This window comes from Peromyscus maniculatus, chromosome 10, assembly GCF_049852395.1.
Source record: "Peromyscus maniculatus bairdii isolate BWxNUB_F1_BW_parent chromosome 10, HU_Pman_BW_mat_3.1, whole genome shotgun sequence".
In the NCBI taxonomy this organism is placed as follows: Eukaryota; Metazoa; Chordata; class Mammalia; order Rodentia; family Cricetidae; genus Peromyscus; species Peromyscus maniculatus.
The window spans coordinates 86,628,903-86,644,014 of record NC_134861.1 but is presented as its reverse complement, the minus strand read 5'-3'; the positions used below and the strand labels follow the sequence as shown (position 1 = coordinate 86,644,014).

Sequence of the window (15,112 nt, the reverse complement as noted above, 5' to 3'; positions counted from 1 at the left end):
TGTGAATGTACTACTCTTGCAGAGGACCCGAATTCAGTTCTCAGTACTCATGTTAGATTGTTGTAACTCCAGCTCCAGGGAATCTGATGCCTTTGACCTCCATGGACACCTGTTTGCATGCTCACATACCCACACACAAGCATATATATAATTAAAAATAAAATAAATTTTGGAAAAGAGCCATGAGCTGTTTCTCTCTCTCTCTCTCATATATATATATATATATATATATATATATATATATATATATATATATATATTCTTTACTTTCAGGGGAGTACAAATGCAGTCCCTACTACCACAAATTATGCAGTTGAGTTCCCCAAATTTGGGGAAATCGCAAGGGTCAGCACATCCAGAGTGCAATGGATAAGCTTCACTCTGGGAAAACCACCTTCATAATCACGGTATCTCCCCTGCCAGGTAAGTGTTGGTTCTCTTTTTTTAATCTGGTGTGCCTCAGATCTCATTGGCTATTTTTGCTATAGACTTCATTTATGTTTTTAATTATTGAGTAAATATTGGGAGAGCCTATTGAGTCAGGCACCAAAGGAGATGTTCCCCCAGCAAAGGGTTAGTTTACTGATGCCTGTGTTCTGCTGCCATTAGGTTTCAAAACGGAGCCAAGATGATTAGTACATCAGGAAGCTGAATTAGAACAGTAGCGCCGTTTTCATGATTAGCTTTCTTTATCAAGCTGTGCTGCAGGACACGTTAGCGTTCTTAGTGGGGTGGAGTGCACCCAAGTGGACATTCAGTCCGCATCGAGAACGACGGTGATGATGATGATGATGGCAGGGATCATAGCGACAGGGAGGAGGGAGCCAGGGCACCTTGCAATCTGCTGTAAACAATGGCAATTACCCAGCAACAGTCTGTTGATGTTGACTTCCCGGCAAGTGCTTGAAAACGGTAATTAACTGGAGAGATTGCTGCAGAGCTTCTCGGTAACGGGCAACCTTTAATCCAGCTGAACAGTGGCAATCAGTGCGGTGTCTGGAATAAACCATTAATTGTAAGAATTATGGTGTTTCGTGGCAATTATGAATCTCCAGAGGGGGACATCTTGGGAGAAGAATACCTGTGGAGGCTTTCGGGATGAGGTCAGTGCGGTGGTGGGCACTGATGGGATCAGCTCAGACTCCAGTGTTTGCTTCTATCGCCACGAGGCTGTGTCTGCTGCCTCATTATGGTCTCCAGGTCCCAGCAGTCTTGCTCTGTTTTTGGTTTTTGGTTCATCAGATATGCTGAGGCCCAACTCCCGTACAAAGGAAGGACAGCTGTTCTCAGGATATTGCCTGAGAAATGTGGATCTGTCTTGTGAGCTGAGCCGGGGGCAGTATGCTTCCATTTCTCAGTCAGCTGTTGCAGGGATAGGCGTCTGGTGTCCCTCATGTCACTGGTAATGGAATTCTTGGGGACTCTAATAGCCTCATGTTTTACACACCAATCTAGAACATCTTCTGCAGTGGGTCCTCATGCTGGTACTATTTCCAAGTCCATGTTTTATTTCCTCATTATTTCATAAAGGAGTGACGTTAGATCAAGTGTCAACCAAAACAAAGTCATTCGGTATGAATCTGTCCTCTCTTTCTTAGCCAAGAGCCCCTCCTCAGATTTGGGGCTTCAGGTAACTCATTTCAAATTAGTACTTGAGTAAGGCTAGGAGGCAGCATTGTTTGTGAGTCTCTGTCTTCTGCCAGGGTAAGGGAAAGCAAGGGATGGAGAACAGAGCAGCAGAAATGGCTAGCTTGTTGAGCAGGGGCAGGAATGGGTTGCAGTCTGGAGAGGGAACTCTCGGGGCTCAGAAGGTGACGAGTCTCCTCCTATCATGGGAGGGAAAAACACTCAAACACAAATGATAACGTTTCTCCCTAGGGGGAAACAACCCCCATACTGTTATGCCATGCTCTAAACACTCCAGGTGTGCAGACCCAACCCAGACCATGAGGACAGTTAATCTTTACAGCTGTTAATTTCTTGGGTGGGTGGGTGGGGAGGAGTTGCTTCTTTTCAGAGATGATAATGATCAATCAAGAACTTTACAAATAAGCCTGGTGTGGTGGTATAGGCCTTTAATCCTGACTCCTGGGGGGTGGAGGCAGGTGAATTTTTGAGTTTGAAGCCAGCCTGGTCTATAGAGAGTTCCAGGACAGCCAGAGTTACACAGTGAAAATCCTATCTCAAAATAACAAAACAACACAAACCAAACAAACAACAAACAACCCCCCCCCCCAAAAAAAAGAACTTTACAAGTACTGTACATAGATGATACGACCAAATTCTCAAAGAAAACCTGTGAGGTAGGTTGCATTACTATTTCCATTTCACACATGAGTGAACTGAAACCTGGGACATCATGTAAATTGTCCAACTTTCACAGGTTCCCCAGAAGTCTTCCCTGGGACCTCATCACATTGAGACCTTATTGATAACAGGTTGGGGAATGAGACTCAAAGATTTTCAATGAATCACCCAGCATCACATAGTAGGTTCCAGATTTAAGCAAATGGGTTAAATTGAATACAGTGGTCTTCTGCTCTTTTTCATTCCCACAAACTCAAAGGATAAAAGGGGTTCTAATGATGGTGCTTAATCATTAGAATCAGTTTATGAGGATGGGACACAATTGTCTACCTATATCCTTGAGGTATTGTTCCCAGGACTTCTTGAGGATACTTCAACTAGAGGATGTGTAAGAAGCCCATTGGTGAAAGATTTATATATATAACTTAAAAATCTTTCTGTACACTTAGATCATCTCTACATTGCTTTGAATTCCAAACACAGTATAAACATTACAGAGAATTATTATGCTTACGCTATTATCATGCTTATTATTATATCTTAGTTAGGGTTACTATTGCTGTGATGAAACACCATGACCAAAGCAACTTGGGGAGGAAAGGGTTTACACTTCAGCTTTGCTGTTCATCACTGAAGGGTCAGAACAGGAACACCAATGGGGTAGGAACCTGGAGGCAGAAGCTGATGCAGAGGCCATGGAGGAGTGCTGCTTGTTGGCTTGCTTCGCCTGGTTTCTTATAGAACCTAGGACTACCAGACCAGGGATGGCACCACCCACAATGGCTGGGCCCTCCCCTGTGAATCAATAATTAAGAAAATGCCCTACAACTGGATCTTGGAGATATTTCTCTCTCTCTCTCTCTCTCTCTCTCTCTCTCTCTCTCATTTTTCTCTTTTATTGAAAATAGACTCTGTTTTCATACGGTATATCCTGATTATAGTTTCCCCTCCTTTTATTCCTCCTATTTCCTCCCATCCTCCTCTCCCCTCTGGATTCACTCCTTTTCTGTCTCTTATTAGAAAACAATAGGCTTCTAAGAGATAACAACCAAACATGACAAAATAAAATATAATAAGATGAGACAAAAACTATCATCTGAAAGTTGGGGCATGGCAATCCAACAGGAGGAAAAGAGTCCCAAGAGCAGGCACAAGAGTCAGAGACCCATAGCAGGCTTTCTTTTGGCATGCCAACCAGCTCCCAAATCATGACATGAAGACTTCTTATTAGTTATGAATGCTTAGCCTTATCTTAGCTCTTGTTTTAAACTGTTTCTCTTTATCTAAGTTTTGCCTCAGGGCCTTTTACCTTTCTTTCATTCTGTATATTTTACTTTCCAGGTGGCTGCCTGGCTTCTTGTCCCAGGAATCTCCTCTTTTTCTCCCTCATTCTCTTCTTTCTCTTCTCTCTTGAGCCTAGATTTATCCTCCTACTTAATCTCTCTGCTTGTCAGCCCTGCCTATCCCACTGCTGCCTAGCTATTGGCCATTCAGCTTTTTATTAGACCAATCAGGTGCCTTAGGCAGGCAAAGTGAAACAAATGCAATACAACTTTACATAATTAAACAAATGGAGCATAAACAAATGTAACACATCTTTAAATTGGTAACAAAGGCAGCAGAAACAAATGTAATACATCTTTGCCTAATTAAAATATTGCACAATAGAGACCTACTCCCCACAGTCATGTAAGCACTTTTCTCAATTGAGATTCCTTCCTTTCAGATAATTCTAGCTTGTGTCAAGTTTATATAAAACTCTCCAATAAATTGGTTATGAGACAATGGAAAGATAAAAGTCCTTACAGGTTCAATGTTGACATTGTCACTGATCTCATTAGGACATGTCAACATCAATGAAACTTTTGTGTGAAATGCTGGACATCATCTTTTAAGTCTGTATTCCCTTGAAGAGAGAACAAAGGCAAGGCTTATATGCTGACAGTTGGTAGGTGTGATTCTAGGGCATCAAGAGCAAGGGAGAGAGGGAAGTGGGGCATGGCACCAGGGGATGCAGATGGGAAGCTATATGGTATCCACCTGGCCACGTCATCACAGGAAAACAAGCAAGTACTCAGTTCTGGGAGAATGCCTCCAGCCAAGCCATGGCGAAGCACTATTTTAGTTACTTCTCTACTGCTGGGAAAAGACACCATGGCCAAGGCAACTTGTAAAAGAGTTTATTGGGGCTTACAGTGTCAGAGCATGAGTCTATGACCAACATGATAAGAAGCATGGCAGCAGGCATGCATGCATGCATGATGCTGGAGCAATAGCTGAGGGCTTATATCTTGAAACATAAGCATGAGGAAGAAGGGAGGGAGGGAGGGAGGAAGGGAGAGAGAGAGAGAGAGAGAGAGAGAGAGAGAGAGAGAGAGAGAGAGTCTGGCAGTTGCATGGGCTTTTGAAACTTTGCAGCCCACCTGTAGTGACACATCTACACATCTACACCAAACAAAGCCACACTTCCTAACTTTTCCCAAAGAGTTCTACCAGCTGGAGACTAAACCTTCAAATCCATAAGCCTACGGGGCTATTCTCATTAAAACCACCACAACCACTGTGCTTCTAGAAGGAAGTCAAAGAACCTTTCTGACAGCTTGTTCCCACCTTCTCTTATTTTTCCCCAAGTCTCTTCTTGCTTAGTGTTTGTCCCGTGGAGTTCCTTGCGGTTCTTGCCTTGTTATATAGCCACAGTGGCAGCCCCTGAGAAAGCTGCTACTTTGCAGGGCTGTATGGCTTGAGTCTGGCATCTGATTTTCATCCAGTGGGAGGGCAGCCGGCTGCCAAGGGTAGAAGGTAGCCGAGGGCCTAGGAAGCAGATGAAGCTGTCCAAAAGTTGCATAAGCGGTGCCTTCCATACAGTCCAGTCATCTTCCTGAATCTACTTCCTGTGTTCATGTACTCTGCTTTCTGTGTGACAAGACCAAGGTGCCCTCATTTATATCCTGAGAGAGGATGTACAAATCACCTGGTCCCAGAATCCTTATCATTTGGAATCTCCTTTAGAGGCCGACTGAACTGAACCACGATTGCAAAAGCTGTAGCTGGTTCTAACACACAACACCTCCCACCCCCCTCTTTAACAACCCAGTTCAGTTTTGTGTCTCCCTGGGCACAGACGTTGGCTGGTCTTGGTGGATAGCCTGGTAGAAATTCCAGACCTCCATCTGTAAGTTCTGAGTTCTTAGTTGCCTTTGTGGTCTTAGTATTTATAGTGTCTACTAACACTTACTACTAATCAACTTAAGTATTAAGGGATGCTCTATTGACTTTGTCTGAGGTATGGCCCCTTCTGTCCTGTCCTGCAGTATCAACCTGAACTCTCATGTTCATTGGTGCTAAGTATCTCAGCACAAAGCAATATTTTGAAGCCTGGTTCTTAGACATAAGTACCCCAGAGTGACCAGTGGTAACAATCACATCTTCCTATGCTACGGAATTCTTATGATACCACTTGGAAGTGTATCCTCCCTTCCTCCAGCTCTTACCCCAAATGAGAACTAGGAACTCTAACTTGGTGTTACTCTTCTTCTGGGAAGAGTATGGATAAGGGGAGCTATTTATGTTCCCTCCTCTTCCTTCCTAGATCGCTGTATTCTAGATATGGGGACACAGTACTGTTCACAGACAGGTCTTTGATTCAGTGCTTATGTAGCATTCAGAGAACAGTGCCTGTCCTGGTTAGATGTTTTTGTCAGCTTGCCACAAACCAGGGTCACTGGGGGAAGAAGGGACTTCAATAGAGAAAATACTTCCATTAGATTAACGCATAGGCAAATCTATGGTGCATTTTCTTGATGACTAATGTGAGGGTGCCCAGCTCACAATGGGCAGTGCTACCCTTGGGCAGGTAGTTTTAGACTGTATAAAAAAGCAGGTTGAGCAAGGCATGGGAAGCAAGCCAGTAACCAGCCTTCCTCCATAGTCTCAGCTTCAGTTCCTGCCTCCAGGTTCCTGATTGAGTTCTAGCCATGACTTCCTCCAATGATGGAATGTAATCTATAAGATGAAATAAACCCTCTCCTCCACAAGTTGCTTTTCATTTTTATCACTCCAATAGGGAACTAGCTAAGACAGTATTCGGCATAGAAGATGTTCCTAAGCATACTCTTCAAGTGAGCCAATCGTAGGCTCTCTCATTGTTCTGTTAGCCTGGCTGATTCTGGTAATGGGGTACACAGTTGGACGGTAGCATCCTGTGGTCACATGTTCAGTACTGGGACACCTTTTTCTCAACGTGAATTTCTTGTGTGGGATTGGCACTACACCTCTTACCCACCTTCTGAGACCAGATGTGACAGAGGCAGGCAGGAAGAGAAGGTGGTATAAAGCAGTATTGATTTTTACAAAGATCAATGCTGTCCCTGCAAGGGGTTGCTGCACAGTACTGAGGGCTCCACATTGGTCTCTGTGACTGCAATGGTTGAGCACTCAGCAGTGACGTTGATTGGATTGGACGTGGTGGAAGGGGACGGATGTGCTGGCCATTCAGAGCTGCCATCCTTGACACTGGAGGCACATGGATGGGGGAGCTGTTCTGTCACCTGGAGTCTGGCTGATGGGCAGAGATTGGCCGGCATCCTTAAGATGCATCTTCCTGTCCATCTGGCTGGGCTCCTTCTCTGCAGTAGATAATTTGCTGTGAGCGTCATGGGAGGCACAGCACCTGTTTTATGCCCATGGATTCACCTGTAGGCTTTTTATAAACCAGATTTTAGACTTGTTGCCTTTAGCACTGTAAGAAACCAGCCAAACCATTAGTTGATATCCAAGTACCTGTTTAATCCATACCTCAGGTCACTCCTGCAATCACAATGCTTTGGAGTCTGCCCACTGGAAAGAGTGTCCTGTTTTCTGAGGCATCCTGGAGAGGGGCTGTGGTATGGTAGTGGTATTACTTCTTGTGAACCAGATCTGGTCTATGTCTTTCTTCTTCCAGTGTTTATTCACAGGGAGCTCCTCACAAAGGCATAGGCAATGCTCAGGCTGTTCTCCCATTGGGTGTCACATGAGAGTGTGTCTCTAGATAGTAGAAGAGCAGGAACATCACCTTTGTGAATTTTGCTTTTTTGAATGTTTCTCTTCAGAGTTCTCGTCTTCATAAGCCCAACCCAATTCTTACCCTTGTTTATGTATTTTGGAGCCAAGTATCAGTCCTTGAGCAGCATTTGGCCTACCACAGGGGGAACTTGGAACAATTAAGGATAAATTGAAATGCTGCTGAATAGTCCAGACTTCGTATCAAATGTTCTCTCAACAACAGACCTTTCATAGCATGGACATGATTCATGGAGAGACGGCATAGAGTAATGGGTATATCAATAAACCCTGGACCCAAATCCCAGCTCTACCACCTAGGGCTGAAGCAAGCCTTTGACATCTGTTTTACAGTTTTATCTATGGAAGGAGGAAAAGATCTTCTATGTTATTTTATAACACATGTATTATAGAACCTTGTAAGGATTAAAAGCTTACTGTAATTAAACTTGGAAGCCATCCTGATATAGCCTAAGTGTCTTGTGTGTGTTTGTTATTATTTTTGTTTTTATTATTATCATGCTAAGAGTCTTTTCCCTCAGAGCAAAATAATTTACATATATTCTAGTTTACTTTCTATTGCTGTGATAAACATCATGACCAAAAGCAACTTGAGGCAGAAAAGGCTTACATCCTCCGACAGCTCCCATTTTCCAGCAATCCATCATTGAGGGAAGTTGGGGCAGGAACTCGAGGAAGCTGGAGGCAGGTACTGAGGCAGAGATGATGGAGGAGTGCTGCTCACTAGCTTGCTGACCATGGCTTGCTCAGCAAGCTTTTTGCTATAACCCAGTGTCATATGCCCAGGAGTGGCACTGCCCACAGTAAGCTGGGCCCTCCCACATCGATCATTAATCCAGAAAATGCTGCCACACACTTGTCTCCAGAGCAATCTGATGGAGGCAATCCTTCAACTTAGGTTCTGTCTTCCAAAATGACTTTAGCTTATGTCAAGTTGAGAAAAAAACAAAACTAACCACCACAATATGCTGTTTATTTTCTAAATTTTTATTTTATTTTATGTGTATGGTGTTTTGTGTTCATGTTTGTCTGTGTACCACACGCATGTCCAGTGCATGTGAAGGCCACAAGAGAGTGCCAGATCCCCTGGAACTGGAATTACAGATGGCAATGAGTTGCTTGAAATTGAGAACCTGGGTCCTGTGGAAGAGCACCCCGTGCTCTTAATGGCCAAGGCATCTCACTAGCCCACAAAATGTGTTTTAAAAAGGCTTCCATTTAATAAAGGTTTACATTTCAATAGGTAGGGGGAAAAGAAGCCAAGACTTGTCTATATCGGTTAAGCGTTTAAATGTTGGATCTTTAAGCCAGGTTAAGAGATCGTGATGGTGATCCCTGCTGCCTGTATCCATGGCCCATTTGCAGCGTGGCTCTGCAGCTCTTCTCAGCAGGAAATGGAATCTAAATAAGTAGTTTACTAACTGCCACATGGACCGGTTGACAATTATTAAGGTCCAGGCCTGCGATTGGTGCATCTAGATCAGGCAATTTAAAGAAAGCCGGCAAGCTAAGTCTGAGCTGCAGTTGTTAGTTGAACAGCAGAGCTGAGCCACGTGGGAAGCGGCCCGTTGGGTCTAGGCTGAGTGAATGGTGATGGGCACCAAGTGTGGGATAATGTTTACCCAGTGCTGACTCTGTATCACTGAAGATACCCACTCATTTCCTCTCGACTGCTAGAGGTAACAAAAGCAGCCCTGGTTATCTGTCAGTCACAGGCACAAGGGACCTGTCAGCTAAAGTCCTGCTGACCCTCAGACAGAGACCAAGACAGACAAGTCAACCCCCTTTACAGAACTTCACTGGGGTTTCTCAGGAGGGATTGACACTGTCAGTGGATGGAAGGTCACAGCACTTAGCGTTGCTTCTGTAGTGTCAAAGTAGCCCAAGGCAGAGCATAAGCAGGGGAGTGTGGGGCCCCAGCCCGTGGGTGCTGAGCTGGGCTCGATCCTTTCATCCTCCTCTAGAAAGTGTCAGTGACATGAGGAATCCACAGACTGCATTAGGTAAACCTGTCTACCATGTGCCCAGCCTTGCCCCAGCTTCTCTCACCACTGGGAGGGCCGCCAAAGCCTTCACAGGTGTCCTTTCAAGCAGGCCTGGATCATCCTGCAGAGCCCTGGTTGACAAAGGCACAGGGATCAGGTTTCATCTTACCTGTTTCTGTGGCTGTGGGCGATGGCTAAGAAGTGGGTCACATCTGTTTTCCTACTCACATCCAATGAGAGGAAGACAGGCGTCCCGAGAGAACAAGGAAGACGTTCTTCCAGACTCGTGACAAAGTTCTCCTTGTGTCTCAGCTGGCACCTGTAAGGTACTTACGTCTGAGCTGTCTTCCAGCAGGAGGGTGGGCTTGCGCTGACTGGCTGGAACTAGTCAGGTCCCACCCAGGGTTGCAGCCAGATCTAGTGTTTTCTAGACTGCTCACCTACGCTGCCCGTGGTTTATTGCTGCTGTTTCAGCACTAGAGGGGGACTTCAGCTCAGGTTTTCCTAAACCTGCAATTGTCGTGTTGTTCAGAACGAACTATGAGAGTGCCCCTACAGAGTGCTCCATCCCACCAGGGTGGGTCTCACCCGCTTTTTTATAGTCGCTGTGCTGTGGTTAGGTACGGTGGGATTCTAATTCTGCTCCTCACCAGACAGAGAACAGCCTCAAGCTCCTATGGATGATTTGGTATTGCTCTTCCCCCAAGAAATGGTTTTCTTTGTGTTTATGCTTCCTTGCTCAGGAGCAGCCAGGGGCTGGATTGCTGGAGCACCACATCACACCTTGAGCTCACATCCTACCAACAATGGTACAGCACATGGCCAAGACCAAGGACCACATGGCCATGGGCGGCCTGCTGCTGAGGTGGATTGATGGCCCCAAACCATAACTGTAATTCTCCTCCCTTTAACGTATCTTTTTTTTTTTTTTCATTATACTAAAGGAAGCTAGGTGCTGTGGCCACATCTACCTTCTTTCACTCTTAGGAAGTTAGGTTGGAGTGTGAATAGCTATGAATGTTGTAGGGAGATGATTTCCAGAGGGTGTTTCTCATCTGTCTTCCTCTGATTATGGCAAGATCAGCTGTTCATATACAAAGGAGAATTTGAGCCTTGACACTACATAGGGAGAGAGCCATCTGAACATGGAAAAAGGGATCAGAGTGGCGTACCTACAAGCTAAGGAAAGCCAATGGTTGCTAGCGAACAGAAGCCAGACAAGAGACCGGAAAGAGTCTCCCCGACAGCCCTCAGAAGGGACCAACCCTGTCAACACTTCCATTCCAATGTTTAGCCCACAACAGTGGCAATACGTTTCCCCGTTGAGGCCACCTTGGTTAAGGTGATGTGTTATTAGAGCTGAGGGGACCAGCACAGCTGTGTTCAGGCTCCGTGTTCTGCTTCATTGTGACCAAGAAGGATTTTGTCTCATTGCTTAAATTGTCCTTCAGCTGTGTCCATCCAGCTGTCCCAGCCATTTGTATTTTCAGATTTAGGACCCATGACAAGATTGCTTTCAGAAAGGTCTGTCTTTATTTCACAGATACAACAAATAAGAGTCCCCCCATCTGAATCTTTTATTTGAGATAAACTAGATAAGACTAGGTCTATTTGGGATTTACATATTAAATGTACCAGATAAGATTTTATTCAGCTATGAGTAACAGGAATCACAACAAAGTATGACTTACACAAGCATTTTATTTTATTTTTTATTTTTTTATTTTTTTGGTTTTTTGAGACAGGGTTTCTCTGTGTAGCTTTGCGCCTTTCCTGGGACTCACTTGGTAGCCCAGGCTGGCCTCGAACTCACAGAGATCCGCCTGCCTCTGCCTCCCGAGTGCTGGGATTAAAGGCGTGTGCCACCACCGCCCAGCTAAGCATTTTATTTTTAAGTTATGAATTTAAAAGTCCATAAAAGTGAACCTTGAACTGTCGTTTAGGGATCTGGCTCCTTTCATCTTTGTAGCCTGTCATTCATAGGATAGGACAGATATTTCTCATAGGATGACATAGACGTCGACCTCTTGCAGCAAGATGGCTGCTTTACTTACTGCATTGGGTACACATTCTTGGTTGTGAGAAAGAACACAGAATTTAAAGGGGAAGAAGGAATGCCTATATTATGACAGTATTTGAGTATGACAAAGGTTCAAAATTACAGCGATTTAAAGATGAAGCTGCTTGTCTTTCATATTAATGACTGAACCATCTCCCAAGTACTGAATACATTTTTTTTTTTTTGAGACAGGGTTTCTCTGTAGACCAGGCTGGTCTTAAACTCACAGAGATCCGCCTGCCTCTGCCTCCCGATTACTGGGATTAAAGGCATGTGTCAACACTGCCTAGTCATAATCTTTTTTTATTAAGAAATTTTTTATTCATTTTACATACCAACCACAGATCCCCCTCTCTCTCTTCCTCTTGCCCCCTCCAGCATTCCTTCTCCCCCAACTCACCCCTCATTGCCTCATCCGACAAGGTAAGGCCTCCCATGGGAAGTCAGCAGAGCCTGGTACATTCAGTTGAGGCAGATCCAAGGCCCTCCCCCTGCATCAAGGCTGTGCAAGGTGTTCCACCGTAGGTAGTGGGCTCCAAAAACCCAGTTCATGCACCAGAGATGGATCCTGATCCTATTGCCAGGGGGCCTCTTAAGCAGATCAAGTTATACAACTGTCTTGATTAAGCAGAGAGCCTAGTCTAGTCCCATGCAGGCTCCACAGCTGTTGGTTTAAAGTTCATGAGCTCCTACTAGCTTGGTTCGGTTGTCTCTGTAGGTTTCCCCGTCATGATCTTGACCCCCCTCACTCATAGAATCCCTCCTCCCTCTCTTCAACTAGTCTCCTGGAGCTCAGCCTGGTACCTGGTTGTGGATCTCTGCATCTGCTTCCATCAGTTACTGGATGGAGGCTCTATGATGACAGTTAGGGTATTCACCAATGTGATTAGTAGGGTAAGCCAGTTCAGGTACTCTGTCCACTACCACTAGTAGTCTAAGCTGGGATCATCCTTGTGGATTCCTAGGAACTTCCCTAGCAACCCGTTTCTCCCCCATGATATCTCCTTCTATTATGATATCTCTTTCATTGCTCTCCCACTCTGTCCCTGTTCCAGATCCAACCTCCTGTTCCCTTATGTTCTCATCCCCTATCCCTTACCCTCCATTGCCCCTTCACCCCCAGTTTACTCATGGAGATCTCATCTATTTCCCCTTCCCAGGGCAATCCATGTGTCCCTCTTAGGGCCCTCCTTGTTGCCTAGCTTCTCTGGAACTGTAGGTTGTAGTCTGATTGTCCTTTGCTTTACATCTAGTATACACTTATGAGTGAGTACATACAATGTTTGTCCTTCTGAGGCTGGCTTAACTCACTCAGGATATTTTCTAGTTCCATCCATTTGCCTGCAAATTTCATGATGTCATTGTTTTTTAATGCTGAGTAGTTCTCCATTGTGTATATGTGCCACATTTTCTTTATTCATTCTTCTGTTGAGGGGCATTTAGGTTGTTTCCAGGTTCTGGCTATTATAAATACTGCTGCTATGAAGATAGTTGAGCAAATGTCCATGTGGTGTGGTTGAGCATCTTTTGGGTATATGCCCAGGAGTGGTATTGCTGGGTCTTGAGGTAAGTTGATTCTCAATTTTCTGAGAAACCGCCATACTGATTTCCAGAGTGGCTGTACAAGTTTGCACTCCCACCAGCAGTGGAGGAGAGTTCCCCTTGCTCCACATCTTCTCCAGCATATGCTGTCACTAGTGTTTTTGATCTTAGCCATTATGACAGGTGTAAGATGGTATCTCAGTGTCATTTTGATTTGTATTTCCCCGGTGACTAAGGATGTGATGGGTAGGGATGGGGGAAGGTACAGGTTGTGCCTCAGGGCCTAGGTCCTAGAGGCAGGACTCTCTGCACATAATCTTAGTATTTGTTTCTATTGCTCTTTTAAATCAAAATACAAACTCCACTGGGGGAAAAAATCCTGATTTTCGTTAGCATATAAAGTAGTAGGTTTCCATGTGGCCTTTTCACTCATTCTTAGTTTTGGCTGGCCCTCCCTACAACTCCACCTTTCCTTTATCTTCTACCCCTACCCACTTTAAGCCTTTCCTCCTCCACGATTCTTCACTTCTGTGTTCATATTGTTTCACCATCACCCACTTCTGTTTTCATATTGCATGTGTTTTACCACCACCCACTCCCCTTCAGAATCCACCCCTCCCCCACACACCTCCCATGGCTTCTTTCTTGCTACATGGCCTTTAAGACACTCACTCCAACTTAATCACAGCTATCTAAAATTTTGAGTTTAAGGTCTGCACATGAAAGACAACATAGTGTGATTGTCTTTCTGGTCCGGGGTTACCTCACTCAGTGTAATATTTCCCAGTCCTATCCATTTTCCTGTCATTTTCCTAATATCAGTTTTTATTTATAGCTGGACGGAGTTCCACATCTTCATTTTCCACTCATCAGTTAATTGACTTCATGGCTGAGTCCATTAACTAGCTATTGTGAGCAGAGCAGCCATGAACAGGAATGTGCAAGAATCTTTGCCATAGGGTAGAGTCCTCTGGGCATTTGCCTGAGAGTGGCGTAGCTGGGTCCTATGACACATCTATTTTTCACTTTTTGAGGACCTCCCTGCTGATTTCCAAAGTTACTGTTCCAGGTTATACTCCAATCAACAGTGAATAAGGGTTCCTCCTTTTCTGAATCCTCACCAGCATCTATTATCTTCATAAAGGAAACACTGCTACCAAAAGCCATGTTTCAACCCAAATTCCAATGCCAGATGCAGGATACCTCCTATGAGTTGTTGTCTGGGGAGCTCCCAGAGGCTTCCACAAACAACAGAGGCTATTGCCATTGCTCTTAGGTGCTCCCAGAAATAGACAGTAAGAGCCTGATGCTGCAGACATCACACATGCTGGATACAGGACAGAGTGAAAGCAAGCTGCCACAGAGCTGGAAGCTTCCTCTCTACTGGCTTGCAATTATGGTGAATCATGCTACACAGGCTGCTGGAGAAGTCGTCACCAATGATCGTGCATACCATGCTCTAAACCTAAACTGTTACAATACTGGACTGCCGGCAAGATATGTCCACTGGTGTAATAGTGGCATGAATGCTGTGTGTGTGTGTGGGGGGGGTCACCACTCACTTCCTAATTGGATTTGAGGCCTGTTCCATGGGAGGAAATGCATGCCCGACACTGTAGAAGCCTATGGTTAGGAAGGCTGCGGGTCCTGTGGGAAAATCTACTAGTGATGCTTTGCCAAATGGAAGTGTAATTAAATGCTTTAATATTTATATTTATACCCATGGACTACTGCAGCTCTCAGCCTTGGTCATAGAAACCTTTTTCACAGTCAGCAATGGTCAATGCAGCTCCTCACGACTGCTCAAAGTACTGAAACTAAGTGGTTGTTGATACTTGGCATCAAACAAGACATCTGTGTTAAGCACTCTAAGGCCAAGAGAGCATGCAGGAGGGAGATGGAAGGACGGTGGGAGCTGAAGGATGAAGAGGAGGGGGGTTGGGAAACTGTCTTCTGGGTATGACATCATTCCAATCATGAACACACAGCAGCTGTGACTGCCTACATGGAGCCGGAAAGAAAAGAAGGGAGGGAAGGAGGGAGGGAGAGAGGTGATGAGGGTAGGATGAGGACTAACTGGTCAGAAAAGGAGGGGTGGAGGGTGGGAAGGTATAAGACTGTGGTGGGGAGGGTGAATAGAATTACAGTGGATTGTATA

At 44.9% G+C, this 15,112-nt stretch overlaps 1 non-coding gene across 1 annotated transcript; it reads right to left on the bottom strand.

Moving 5' to 3' along the window:
• Window positions 1-269: 269 nt before the first annotated feature.
• LOC121821057 (U1 spliceosomal RNA) lies at window positions 270-431 on the bottom strand. Its single transcript, XR_006061756.1, has one exon. It is a non-coding gene; the product is annotated as a U1 spliceosomal RNA (small nuclear RNA).
• Between the last annotated feature and the right edge of the window lie 14,681 nt (window positions 432-15,112).